Source organism: Balaenoptera physalus (genome assembly GCF_965194825.1).
Source record: "Balaenoptera physalus genome assembly, chromosome: 2".
Lineage (NCBI taxonomy): Eukaryota > Metazoa > Chordata > Mammalia > Artiodactyla > Balaenopteridae > Balaenoptera > Balaenoptera physalus.
In genome coordinates, this window is record NC_138883.1 from 32,012,575 (window position 1) to 32,026,068 (window position 13,494).

The window sequence follows — 13,494 nt, forward strand, 5'->3', positions numbered from 1 at the left end:
CTCTGTTTGTTTGTTCTTTAATTCTTCTAGGTCTTTGTTAAACATTTCTTGCATCTTCTCGATCTTTATCTCCATTCTTTTTCTGAGGACCTGGATAACCTTCACTATCATTATTCTGAATTCTTTTTCTGGAAGTTTGCCTATCTCCACTTCGTTTAGTTGTTTTTCTGGGCTTTTATCTTGTTCCTTCATCTGGTACACAGCCCTCTGCCTTTTCATCTTGTCTATCTCTCTGTGAATGTGGCTTTTGTTCCACAGGCTGCAGGATTGTAGTTCTTCTTGCTTCTGCTGTCTGCCCTCTGGTGGATGAGGCTATCTAAGAGGCTTGTGCAAGTTTCCTGATGGGAGGGACTAGTGGTGGGTAGAGCTGGGTGTTGCTCTGGTGGGCAGAGCTCAGTAAAACTTTAATCTGCTTGTCTGCTGATGAGTCGGGCTGGGTTCCCTCGTGTTGGTTGTTTGGCCTGAGGTGACCCAACACTGGAGCCTACCTGGCTCTTTGGTGGGGCTAATGTCATACTCTGGTAGGGCTCAAGCCAAGGAGTACTTCCCAGAACTTCTGCTGCCAGTGTCCTTGTCCTCATGGTGAGCCACAGCCATCACACACCACTGCAGGAGACCCTCCAACACTAGCAGGTAGGTCTGGTTCAGTATCCTATGGGGTCAATGCTCCTTTCCCTGGGTCCCGATGCACACACTACTTTGTGTGTGCCCTCCACGAGTGGAGTCTCTGTTTCCCCCAGTCCTGTCAAAGTCCTGCTATCAAATCCCACTAGACTTCAACGTCGGGTTCTCTAGGAATTCCTCCTCCCGTTGCCAGACCCCCAGGTTGGGGGGCCTAACGTGGGGCCCAGAACCTTCACTCTAGTGGGTGGACTTCTGTGGTGTAAGTGTTCTCCAGTTTGTGAGTCACCCATCCAGCAGTTATGGGATTTGATTTTATTGTGATTGCACCCCTCCTAATGTGCCATTGTGGCTTCTCCTTTGTCTTTGGATGTGGGGTATCTTTTTTGGTGAGTTTCAGTGTCTTCCTGTTGATGATTGTTCAGCAGTTAGTTGTGATTCCATTGCTCTCGCAAGAGGGAATGAGCGCACATCCTTCTCCGCCATCTTGAACCAATCTCCAACACCGTTTTTTCTTGCTGATCCAAAGACACTTGGTGAAACTAAACTGTGTCTTCTCAGAAGGAGAGCACTTTGGTTTCGAATTGAGCAGTCCATTTGCCAAGCATGATAACCGTGGTCCCTGTAGCCTATTTTCTCTCTTACTTCCATTTTTCCGTTAACTGCTGGTATCATTATGGATCTATTTGCATTTGTGAAGGACTTTCTTATCCCTCAAGCTATGTAATTTATAGTCTCATACATTTGAGTGTATGTGATTTTTCTCTTTGGTTATCATGCTATCTCTAAAATCTTGAACTGCTTTTTTTTTTTGAGGAAAACTCAATTTGTGTTCTTCTATACAATACATGGATATAAGCACAAAATTTCCTTAAAGAGCTTGCAACCCTGAGGCAATGTCCTTGGGTATATAAAGTACATAGCAATAGCAAATGAAATCTGAGCTCCAGGAATGAAAATGGATCTCAAAAATATAACTTAATATTTATTCCATTGCACACATACCAGTAGTATTCTATGCCTCATCCAGTCTCTTAATCCAACTACCTCAACTGCCTTGCAGTTTGTACATTGGACAGCCTGACTCTCCACATATATTTCATCATATACAATGCCTTCCTTTCCAACTGAAATGTGATAAATTAACATGGGATTTACATATAGGGATTTCTATATGGTGAGTGCATTGCCAGACAACACACCCAGCTTTTGACAACAGCATCTGCCCACATAAAAACTTTGACTCCCAGGTGGAACTGGATGCCATCTGACTATAGTAAACTTGTGGTCCTTGGGGGTCCCCTGGGATCCACCAGAGGTGAGGTTTTTCATCTAATCTGAGGGCTGCATCAAGGGTATGGCTGACTGGAAGAGCTGGAAGGTCATGGTGACTGCATTAAAGAACCAGTGACTGTGGTGTTCTCAGTCGTTCAGGATGCACAAGCATCTACTGTGCAGATGGGACGACAGCTAGGTTGACTGTGGAGCCTGGGGGCAGGGGCAGGGGCAGGTGGGCCTGTGTATAAGGAGAACATTGTGCTTCTTATTCATCAACTTAATGGATGGCCAAAGATCCTGGAGACCTTTACTGAATATTCAATTTCCCCAAAGTTTCATAAACTATGGTGAGGGCAAATGCTTATGAGAAACTAAAGGCGAGTTCACTATATTATTTATATATTATCGTCTGCCCTCTGAGGATAACATAGAAGTGTCAATAAAAAAGCAGACAAATGCCTATAAAGTGACTCGAGCTAGAGAGTGACTTTTGCCTTTAAACAATTGTCAGGCCTGAAAAGCAAATCTTGCAAGCAAAATCTAACTTTGGCCCACTGATACACAGTGATCCTGAGTTCCTCCTCGATTCACAAAGTCTATTTTTCTGAGGAATATCCTTCATTAATATTCATTTTGTGTCATAATTATTACAAAGGGTGACCAGTGCAGCTTTATCCTCATTTCAAGCAGTGACTCTACCCTGGTCCTACTGTCTGTCCTCTTGCTTCACTTATCAGAACTCCTGCGTGGCCGGCGGAAGCTGGATATGTTTTAATTCAGTGCATAGATCCTTGGGGAGAACTCTTCAAATTCTCCCAGAACTTGTTCATCACACTCCACTGCCCCGGCACTGTCCACGGGGATGCAGTTAAATGCTTCCAGCTGGTTGCCTGAGGTGAAGCCTGTGGCTTTCATACCGATGAACTCTTCCACTTGCTCCATGGCACAGCAGAGCTCGGCTTCAGACCCAGGGTGGAAATCCCCTCCCACCCCTTCTCCGGAAGCACGGTGCTGGAGGAGCCGGCCTGCTCGCTGGGCAGGAGGGTGCCGCTGACTGTGGCTGGAAACCCCGAGAAGACTTGTCCCTGTTCCTGGCTAGTGTTCACACTCACTTGGCCTCCATGTAATCTGTCTCCCAGATCTACCCCTTTTTTCTTGTTTTCTTTGGAGGTGTATAAGGAGGAAGACAGAGACATTGTCTTTCTCTCAGATTCTCCCGTGGAGGGGATGGTGGTCACAGGCTGGGCTAATGCCGAGTTGTAACTGGGGGGAGGGGTTTTGTACTCGCGTCTCTCATTCCCTGAGCTAGCCTGTTTCCGGTGTCCTTTGTCTGGTGAAGGGATCCCCCAGAGAAGTCTACATCTGCACCCCCGAATATGGAGCTTTGTATCTCTGGAACAGGGGTTGTACTGGAGGTGTGATGTCTGTTGCACCTGACCACTAGTCCGTGCTCCATGGAGTTTTTCATGTTAAGGAGGGTTTGCCTCAAGTCTGGAGTCCCTAGTCCATGGTGTTATCTTAGCTGTGCTATATTTTTGTTCAGAAGATAGACACTGTAATCAAACTGCCACTTCTCCCCTCCTTTTGGATATAATGGAAACTCTCCTTTTCAGCTTGTCATTAATATTATCTTTGACTGTTGATCTAGATCCCTTAAAATTATAAGAAATTATAAAATTATAAGTTGGTTGTCTACAATCACTCATTAGGATTGATTAGGTTTCTGTTAGGGCCAGACTGGTGATTTCAATGGAGATATGATATGTACAACCACTGCTGCCTCTTTTTGTCTTTAATGGTGACCCTTGTGTCCATCTTCCCACCGTGAACACAATATTGACTTTGATTCACTATCTTGGCCAGGGCCAGAAGGATGTTTAAGAGGCTTCCACCTGCACAGTGATGATGATAGCTCTTATTCCGCATGCCAAGGGCCTTATAAGGACATTATCTCCACTGCCTAAGATACCAATCCCAATTATATACCTGGGGACTTGGAGGCATGACCACTGGGTTGGACTGCAGACCACTGAACACATTGTAAAATGTATGCCAGCTAGGACTCCACTTATTTCCTGATGTCATAAGCTCCCACTATTTCAGGGTCCATGAAAATGCTTTGGAGTCTGAGCATCAATATCAGTGCAGACACTGTGTCCATTAATCTTCTCAATTCTAGTTGTTTCTCTATCCCTACCATATTGTCTCCCAAGGAAATGGTTGTAGGTTTCTTGGGGAAAGGACTGGGAGAATCACTACATAATCTATTTGTCATGATGTTGATATGTCCTTCCTCCTAGGAACCCAGCGATCTCTTTAGTCAACAGATTCTGTATTTGAAAATTAGCTTTGTCACATGAACTGAGCAGGCATCACTATTTTCTTTTTTCTTTTTTTTTTGGTACAACCATTCTCAGTCTCCTGCTCCTCCAACTTTGCCTTCTTCTGATTATAGATGTTAAGCAGCACTCTCTTTGGCTACTCATCTGTTTGTCTTAGAATGACATTGTCTGTTAGTACCTCAAAAGTCCTTAAGTAAAAGGTAAATCACTTCAGCTGCCCCTCCAATATTGGCGATTTTGATGCTAATTCTGGTCCCCTAGATTCAGGCTCTTAAGTGCAGCCCCAGACCTCTGTTACTTGGGAGAACTCATTATCCTCAGAGCTCTTAACAAACACTGGTCTGTGACAATGTACCATCAAACTGTTCTACAGATGAGGGACTCAACTGAACTCCTTAAAGATGATGTTGCCCCTTGCACCAGTACATTTTAAATAATTTGTATTGATGTATAACTGATATATAACATTCTATTAGTTTCAGGTTTACAACATCACTAATCATTAGGGATATTCCACACTTGTCAGAATGGCTATCATCAAAAAGACAACAAATAACAAGTGTTGGCAAGATGTGGAGAAAAGGGAACCCTCGTGCACTGTTGGTGGGAATGTAAATTGGTGCAGCCACTATGGAAAAGAGTATGGAGGTTCTTCAAAAAATGAAAAGTAGAACTACCATACAATCCAGCAGTTCCCTTCCTGGTTACTTATCCAAAGAAAATGAAAATACTAATTTGAAAAGATATATGTACCCCCAATGTTCATTGCAGCATTATTTACAATAACCAAGATATGGGAGCAACCTAAGGGTCCATCCATAGATGAACAGAAAAGGAAGATGTGATATATATGTGTGTATATATATATATGTGTGTGTGTGTATATATGTGTGTATTTATATATATATTGGTATTTATATATATAGGTATTTATATATATATATGTGGTATGTATTTTATATATATATACACACAATACAATATAGCTATAAAGTAAAATATTACTCAGCCATAAAAAAGAATGAAATCTTGTCATTTGTGGCAACATGAATGGGCTTAGGTGGTATTATGCTTAGTGAAATAAGTCAACCAGAGAAAGACAAATATTATATGATTTCACTTTTATGTGAAATCTAAAAATCAAGACAGGGCTTCCCTCTTGGCACAGTGGTTAAGAATCCGTCTGCCAATGCAGGGGACACGGGTTCGAGCCTTGGTCTGGGAAGATCACACATGTTGCAGAGCAACTAATCCCGTGTGCCACAACTACTGAGCCTGCACTCCAGAGCCCATGAGCCACAACTACTGAGCCTGCTTGCCACAACTACTGAAGCCTGCGTGTCTAGATCCTATGCTCCACAACAAAGAGAAGCCATCACAATGAGAAGCCCACGCACTGCAATGAAGAGTAGCCCCTGCCCGCTGCAACTAGAGAAAGCCCGTGCACAGCAATGAAGACCAAATGCAGCCAAAAATAAAAATAAATACAATAAATAAATTTATTAAATAAATAAATAAATAAATAAAAATCAAGACAAATGAACAAACATAACAAAATAGAAACATAGTCATAGATACAAAGAACAGATGGTTGCCAGAGGGGAGGCAGGGGAGGAGAGATTGAGAGGTAGAAACTTCCAGTTACAGAATTAATAATGAGTCATGGGTATGACATGTACTCTGTGGAGTACATAGTCAATAATCATGTAATGTCTTTGTATGGTGACAGATGGTAAGTAGACTTACCGTGGTGATCATTTTGAAATGTATAGAAATATGGAATCACTGTGCTATATACCAGGAACTAATATAGCATTGTTGGTCAATTATACCTCAAAACAAACAGACAAACAAAGAAACAAACTCACAGAAAACGAGATCAGATTTGTGCTTACCACAGGCAGGGTTGCAGGGAGGGATGAAGGTAGTCAAAAGGCACAAACTTCCAGTTTTATGATAAATAAATACAGGGATGTAGTGTACCACAGGATAAATATAATTAACACTGCTGTGTGTTATATATGAAAGTCATTAAGAGAGTAAATCCTGAGGTCTCATCACAAGGAAAACATAATTTTCTCTAATTGTTTAATATTGTATCTTTATGAGATGGATGTTTACTAAACTTATTGTGGTAATCATTTCATGATGTAAGTTACATCATTATACTGTACACTTTTACAGTGCTGCATGTCAATTACATCTCAATAACCTTGGAAGAAAACATTGTAATTAAAAAATATAAAATAAAAATTGTATAGATAAAACTTTAAAAAAATGAAAAATAAAGTGAAGGAGGCTCACCTGCTTATATTAAAGCATCAGCCTGAGGGGCAGGCATCTAATTTAACACATACATCTGGGAGCCTGCTGGAATACTCTCCAGGGACAGAGACTGGCGGGTGCCATCTTTGCACTCTCCCTTTGCCATGCTCCAGAGCACCAGTATCTCCTGGAAGGGAGCTCTTACATGCATCTGCTGCCCAGATCTCTGTGGCTGCTGCCAAAGGCATGCATCTTAACCGCCTGGCTCTGGAGGCCAGGGGAGTTTGTGTTCCTGTCCCATGGGACTGTAATAATTGATGTCACCTAGAAAGGAGCTCATACCCCTCTGTCTGGCACCCAGATATTTGTGGCTGCTGCCAGGAGATACCACTACATTGCCTGGCTCTGGAGAACAGTGGGGCTTAACCTCTTGGGTCCCACAGGATTGTAGCCAACAGAGAAAGAGTTCTTAAACAGCTACCACCCCCAGGACACAGCAAAAGGCAACAGACCCAAAAGCTTGATCTTTCTGTGAAGGAAGCCTATTAGCTAATCATTATGACTGCGACCTGAGCGGCAGGCCTCTAACTAAACATTCATCTAAGGGCTGACTATAATCCTTTTCAGAGATCTTGGAGGGCGGGCACTATCTTAAAGCTCTCCCTCTGCTACACTCCAGTGCACCAGTGTCTCCTGGAGGGGAGTTTTACTCCACCATACTGCTGGTGACTTAGTTTTTTATGTCTGGTGGCCTGGTTTTTGCAGCTGCCACCCATGGGACACCCCTTGTTCACCTGGCTCTGGGGGACAGCGACGGGGGTGGGGTGGCTTGTATTCCCATCTCTCCCCTGCTTAGAAATCCCCTAGAAGTTTCCAGCTGCCCGTAGGATTCAGTCCAAAATACTCAACACCGCTTATAATGCACTGCATGCTCTAATTCCTGCCTACTTTCTCCAAACTCATTTCACTCCACACTCCATGCTTTCTCTCTGATCCCTCTCCTCCCTGGCCTTTCAGTTACTCAAAAATACCAGATTCTTTACCTTAGGGTCTTCCTACAAATTTTAAAGTTTGTGTATTTCCTCCCCCACTGATTTTCGGGCTAAATTCTCAACTTAGTGTTATTTCCCCAGATGCCTTCTGTATTTTCAAGCTTGTTTGGTCCTGGGGGCACCTTAGATCTGGTTCCCTAGATGCATTCTCGGCACCGCCTCCTGGAGGCCACAATGCCCCTCAGAGACCTTCTCCCCATAGCCCAACCTGCACCTCTGCAGAAACCTCCAAGGATTAAACCTTTAACATCTAGATTCTCCACCCATCAGTCCATTCTAATACCAACTACTCATTTACGTTTGTTTTCAAATTTGCCTTATTTTCTCATTATCACTCTAGACTCCAATCCTTCCTCTTGGGTTTCTAAATTTTCCCTGGGCATCAACTCTGGGGCTCCACAAAAAGTGATACTGTTTTTGTTTGAGGGATACCCAACATATGTAGACAGTAAAGAGCTTTGCACCTAGGGAGGACATAAAGGACAAGCCATAAGAACTCAAATTCTTCCAGAAACCTTCAAACAACTGGCAAAGGAAGTTGATATCAGGTCTGTGATCATACAGTGTTGGGGAAAAGGCTCTTGAAACCATGAAATGGTAAATTCCTTTAAGGAACCAGTAAAAGTACCTATATAATAGTTCCCAAGAAGATCTTAATAGAGGAGGAATAAAATTTTGCACTAGACTTTTGCAAGGTATGGTTTGGCTCAATTAACATGAATGTTTCTTCATGTGTCACAGCCAACTGCCTAGTTCTTCTTAATGGTAAATTTGCAATTTCCATAGTACTTGTTATGTTTGACCTTTTTTAAAAAATATTTATTTATTTATTTATTTATTTATGGCTGTGTTGGGTCTTCATTGCTGCGCATGGGCTTTCTCTAGTTGTGGTGAGCAGGGGCTACTCTTCGTTGTTCGTTGTGGTGCACGGGCTTCTCATTGCAGTGGCTTCTCTTGTTGCAGACCACCGGCTCAGCACGTGGGCTTCAGTAGTTGTGGCACACATGTGGGATCTTCCCAGACCAGGGCTCGAACCCGTGTGCCCTGCATTGGCAGGTGGATTCTTAACCACTGCACCACCAGGGAAGTCCCGATTTTCGACTTTTAAATGATCCTTTATGTTTTATAACTCAAACATCAATTTCTCTAGCTGTTCAATTTATTTATTGTAATAGAAGATAACTTGAAATTCTCATGTAATCCCTTTTATTTTCTTTTACACGTTTTTATTTTCTGTCTCATCCCTAACATTAAATTGTTTCCCTTAATCTATTAATTGATTCTTTGTAATAACCAGCTTTTGGTTTTATTGATCCATTCTTCTGGTTTTGTTTGTTTTCCATTTCTTTTATTTTAGCTTTTCTTTTGACTAATTCTCTCTTTATACTTTTTCTTAGTTCTTTTTTTTTTTTTTTGTAGGTCAGATATTTATTTTCTGTTGTCTTAAATAATAGGATTTCATATGAAATTTTTTCCTTTTTCTTACTTGCCATATAACTTATAATTTCTATTTTGATACCCTTTTTGATTTGGGGGGTTATGCAAAATAGTATTACTAATAGTGTTATAGATCTTAAAAGTTCTCAACACAAGGAAAAATATTGTACCTATATGAGGTGATGAATGTTAACTAAATTTATCGTGTTAAACATTTCACAATATATATGTATATCTAGTTGTTATGTTGTTCACATTAATCTTATATAATGTTATGTGTCAATTTGTCTCCATAAAATTGAAAAAAATTTAAATTTTAAAAATAGTGTTATATGATTTTGAAGTGGTACTTTAGGAAGCCAATTTACTTTTGAGGTGTCAAGTTCTATTTTTATTGGATGTGCATTGTGTTCTGATGTATAGGAAACTTTATACTACAATGATATTTGACTTTTTTCTTAAACTAGGGCAACTGATGTTACTCAAGCACTTAAAACACACATACAGTCAGGCCATTTTTTAATGGTTTCCTTTCCAAAAAATTTATCTTCAGATTAAAGTACACTTTACTTGCCCTGAATTCAAAGATTTGTCTTTACTTTTCTAAATATGTTTTCCTGCAAAGGTTTTTTAACATAAATTTCAATAGGTAAGATCCTGTTTCACCGTTGACTTATATCACAAAACACACATTCACCTGCCCAAAAAGGAAGCCCTAGTTAGCTTAACTGACAGTATTCAGAAAGCTTTCAGATGGGCTTTAGTCCCATGGCAATTGGAAAGTTAGAAGTTTCCTGATTTGCTCTACCTCATGAAACTTATTTATTTTTGAAATTTTAAAAATTTATTTAATTAATTTATTTATTTTTGGCTGCATTGGGTCTTTGTCGCTTCACGTGGGCTTTCTCTAGTCGTGGCGAGCGGGGGCTACTCTTTGTTGTGGTATGCGGGCTTCTCATTGCAGTGGCTTCTCTTGTTGAGGAGCACAGGCTCTAGGTACGCAGGCTTCAGTAGTTGTGGCTCACGGGCTCTAGAGCACAGGCTCAGTAGTTGTGGTGCATGGGCTTAGTTTCTCTGCGGCATGTGGGATCTTCCCGGGCCAGGGCTCGAACCCGTGTCCCCTGCATTGGCAGGCGGATTCTTAACCATTGCACCACCAGGGAAGCCCGAAACTTATTTTTAACCAAGGTAGTAAGTGTACTTCAAGACAATGCATTTAACTTTGAATTCCTTTTGCTTTCACTAATCTGTACAGAAGAGATCTCTAGCACTTTTGTATAGAAGAGTTACCTTTGATTCTCTGCAAAGTGTTATGGAGCAGATTTTTGTTTGGTTTAGGAATCAGTAATGGGGGATTCTTCACTATATAGCATGGTATGGGAAACTCTTGCCACCTTTCCAGTTGCCATTTCATTTGTTTTTCCCAAAATTATGAATTATGGTTTAGGACTATGAAAAAAGTCATGGAGGACAGAAATGTATTAGACACAGTCCCATTCATCCCATAGCCTATATTCTATAAAAAGTAATAAGATATGGTACTCCCCTGGTGGTCTAGGGGTTAAGATTCAGTGCTCCCAATGCAGGGGGCCTGGGTTCAATCCTTGATAAGGGAACTAGATCCTGCATGCCACAACTAAGAGCCCCGCACGCCACAACGCATATCTCGCATGCCGCAACTAAGACCCAGCACAGATAAATAAATAAATAAATATTTAAATATTTAAAAAATAATAAGACAAAACATGAATTATTCTAAAACTAGATGTTAATGATCACTATCATAGGAGAAATATGCAATAAAGGGCAAAACAGTGAATTTCCTAGTTGAATAATGTAAAGTAGTAATTTTAAGTGGTTTGAAATTGTACTGAATTGGAAACTGAGTAACCAACTCTCTACTTCTAGCCATAGAAATTAGATAGAATGGAGGGAAAGACTCCCTACCCCGTCCAGAAGGAGATCTTTGTGGAATGTTGACTTTCAGGTGTTAGAAAACCATTTAGGTTACTGGAAATGTACCAGAAGTCATCCACACTGTGATAAAATTTGAAGCCAAAGTGAAAGTTGAGTTCACCCAGCAAAAGAGGATACAGCAATAGTCCTCATAGTGTAGTCCCTGGACCACCACCAGCAGCAGCAGCATCTGGAAGCTTGTTAGAAAATCCAGTTTTTCAGGTCCCATTCCAGATCTACTGAATCAGAAGCCTTGGGGATGGGACACAGCAATCTGTGTTTTGATAAAGTCTCCAGGGGATCCTCTGCACACTACAGTTTGAGAGTCACTGGGACAAATAAAAAAAATGGAAGAGAGCTAAAGACCCCAGTTGAAGGTCTGTAAGGCTGAAGAAGACAAAAAGAAGTCTCAAAGTTGGAGAAGATCCATGGGAGTCAAACATTCATGGAAGCCATGGGAGGAGAGAATTTCAAGGAGATAGTCAGTATTGTCAAATGTTATAGGAAGTTTAGTTCAAGTTGATAGTCAGTATTGTCAAATGTTATAGGAAGTTTAGTTCAAGTTGCGGCATGTACTAGTTCACAAATAGTACAAATGTGTACTATTGTGCAAGCTTCTTAACCTTTCTGAGCCTCAATTTGTGCACCTGTAAAATGAGTCTGGAATCATGCTCTTCCAAAAGTTTAAGATTTTTAGTGAATTAAATTATATACTAGATATCAATTCTGAAACCAGATGATTCATGAAGTAATCTTTCTGTACCATAGCCATTAAATTTGGCCATAGTTCTAAAACCTAACTTCAGTATTAAAGCTCTCAAGATTGGTGATTTTGATAACAACACTCCCATATACTTGCATGAGTTAAGTGATGGTAGAGCAGATACTGGAGGATTATGTAACTTGGCTAGATATCAAGAACATACTAGTGCTGAGGGACTGGCATGGACGGTGGGGATGCCTTGTTTTCTGGATGTAAATTCTTATAAACTGCCACATGGAAGGGTGGCAGTTAAGATGGCTGGGTCAACTATTTTTCTGTTTATTAACACTAGAAACACACAGATGGGATTTGAGTCATATTTATGGGAAAGCAACAGAAGCCATACTGATGAGCTATTTTGTGTTTTTTGTGAGAATTGTAAAATGATGACAAATATCACTTTGATTTAACAAATAGGTAAACTGAGCTATACAGTAGTGATGCTTTAGGTGAGGATATATGTTATTTGTTGTTGGGAAAACTAGTAAAATAGTCTTGTTCAGCCTTCAGAGGCAGAAGCAGGCCTCTGACCGACCTGTGACCTTGCCTGGACTGCATGCCTGCTTGCACACCTAACAATTGCTGCTAGCAAGTCAAATGGTGCTTACAATAAGAAAGGGAGTGGGTCTTGCAATTTCTTGAGCCCTGAGGACCTGGCCAGTCCCCCGGAGTCTGGAAAATCTTGTGACTCACATGGTGAAATCAACAGCATTGTTAAAGTGAATCCCGAGCTGCATTTTTGCACGCAAACTGATATCAGTTTGTGGCCTGGAATTACAAACGGAAGCCCCCAGAACTCTAATCTGAAGTCTCACCTGTGGGGTGGATGCACCACCCAGGACCCTTCCCAACTGGGGCTCCACATTGCTGTTACTCAGGACTTCCCAGCTTCTGTTTGGATCTGGAAGTAGGTGTTGGCTCAATTCAGTGATGCATACCCTATTATATTTCTCTAATATTCTTATTCCTTTCCTTCTAATGATTGTATATTAAAATTAAGTTAAATCAGCTTTCATTAAAGAGTGGATTAAAGCTGTTTATTTGTGTCTAATGAGTGGTAATTTTGCCAGCGAATCCAACGAACCTTAAAACTGAAAGCAGGCTTTCGGCAAAACATTTCTTAAGTGCTTAAATGCCACACTGCCCCAAATTTTATCTCATGAAAATTTTCCAGCATACTTGTAATACTTACTATTTAGTTGTTCCTTCGAGGTCATTTCAAGGTTCTTAACAAGTGTTTATTTAGATGATGGAATAAATGGGAGACTGAAGACCTATATTCACTTAAATTGAATATATGCTTTATCTGAAAAGGATAACAGATTATTAGCTATTGTATTACCTAGAATACATGTATATGATTTAATCCATTATTAACTATTCGTTGAGTGCCAGCCTTTATTGGAGTCAGATCCATAAGGTGACATTTTATGTAGTGAAAAGGTACGAAAAGGTCTGGACTTTTAGAACAGTGCCCTTGACATTTAAGATATGAGGAAAACTTGGAGAAGTAATACACTTGACTAACCTGGATGCTGTATGAGTTCTGAAGTATCAAAAGGAAGTGAATAAGGCGAGAGGCAATGTCATATACAAATTTTTGCACACTTCACAATATATTCTCTAATAAATCCTGTGGCCCTATATGTTTCTGTCTCTTCACAGAGATGAATTAAACAAACAAACATACAACAAAAAGTGTAAGCCAAACAATTCAAAATAAAATACAAAGGAATCACAGAACTGAAGGAGACTATTCATAAACCAAAGCAACCCTGTT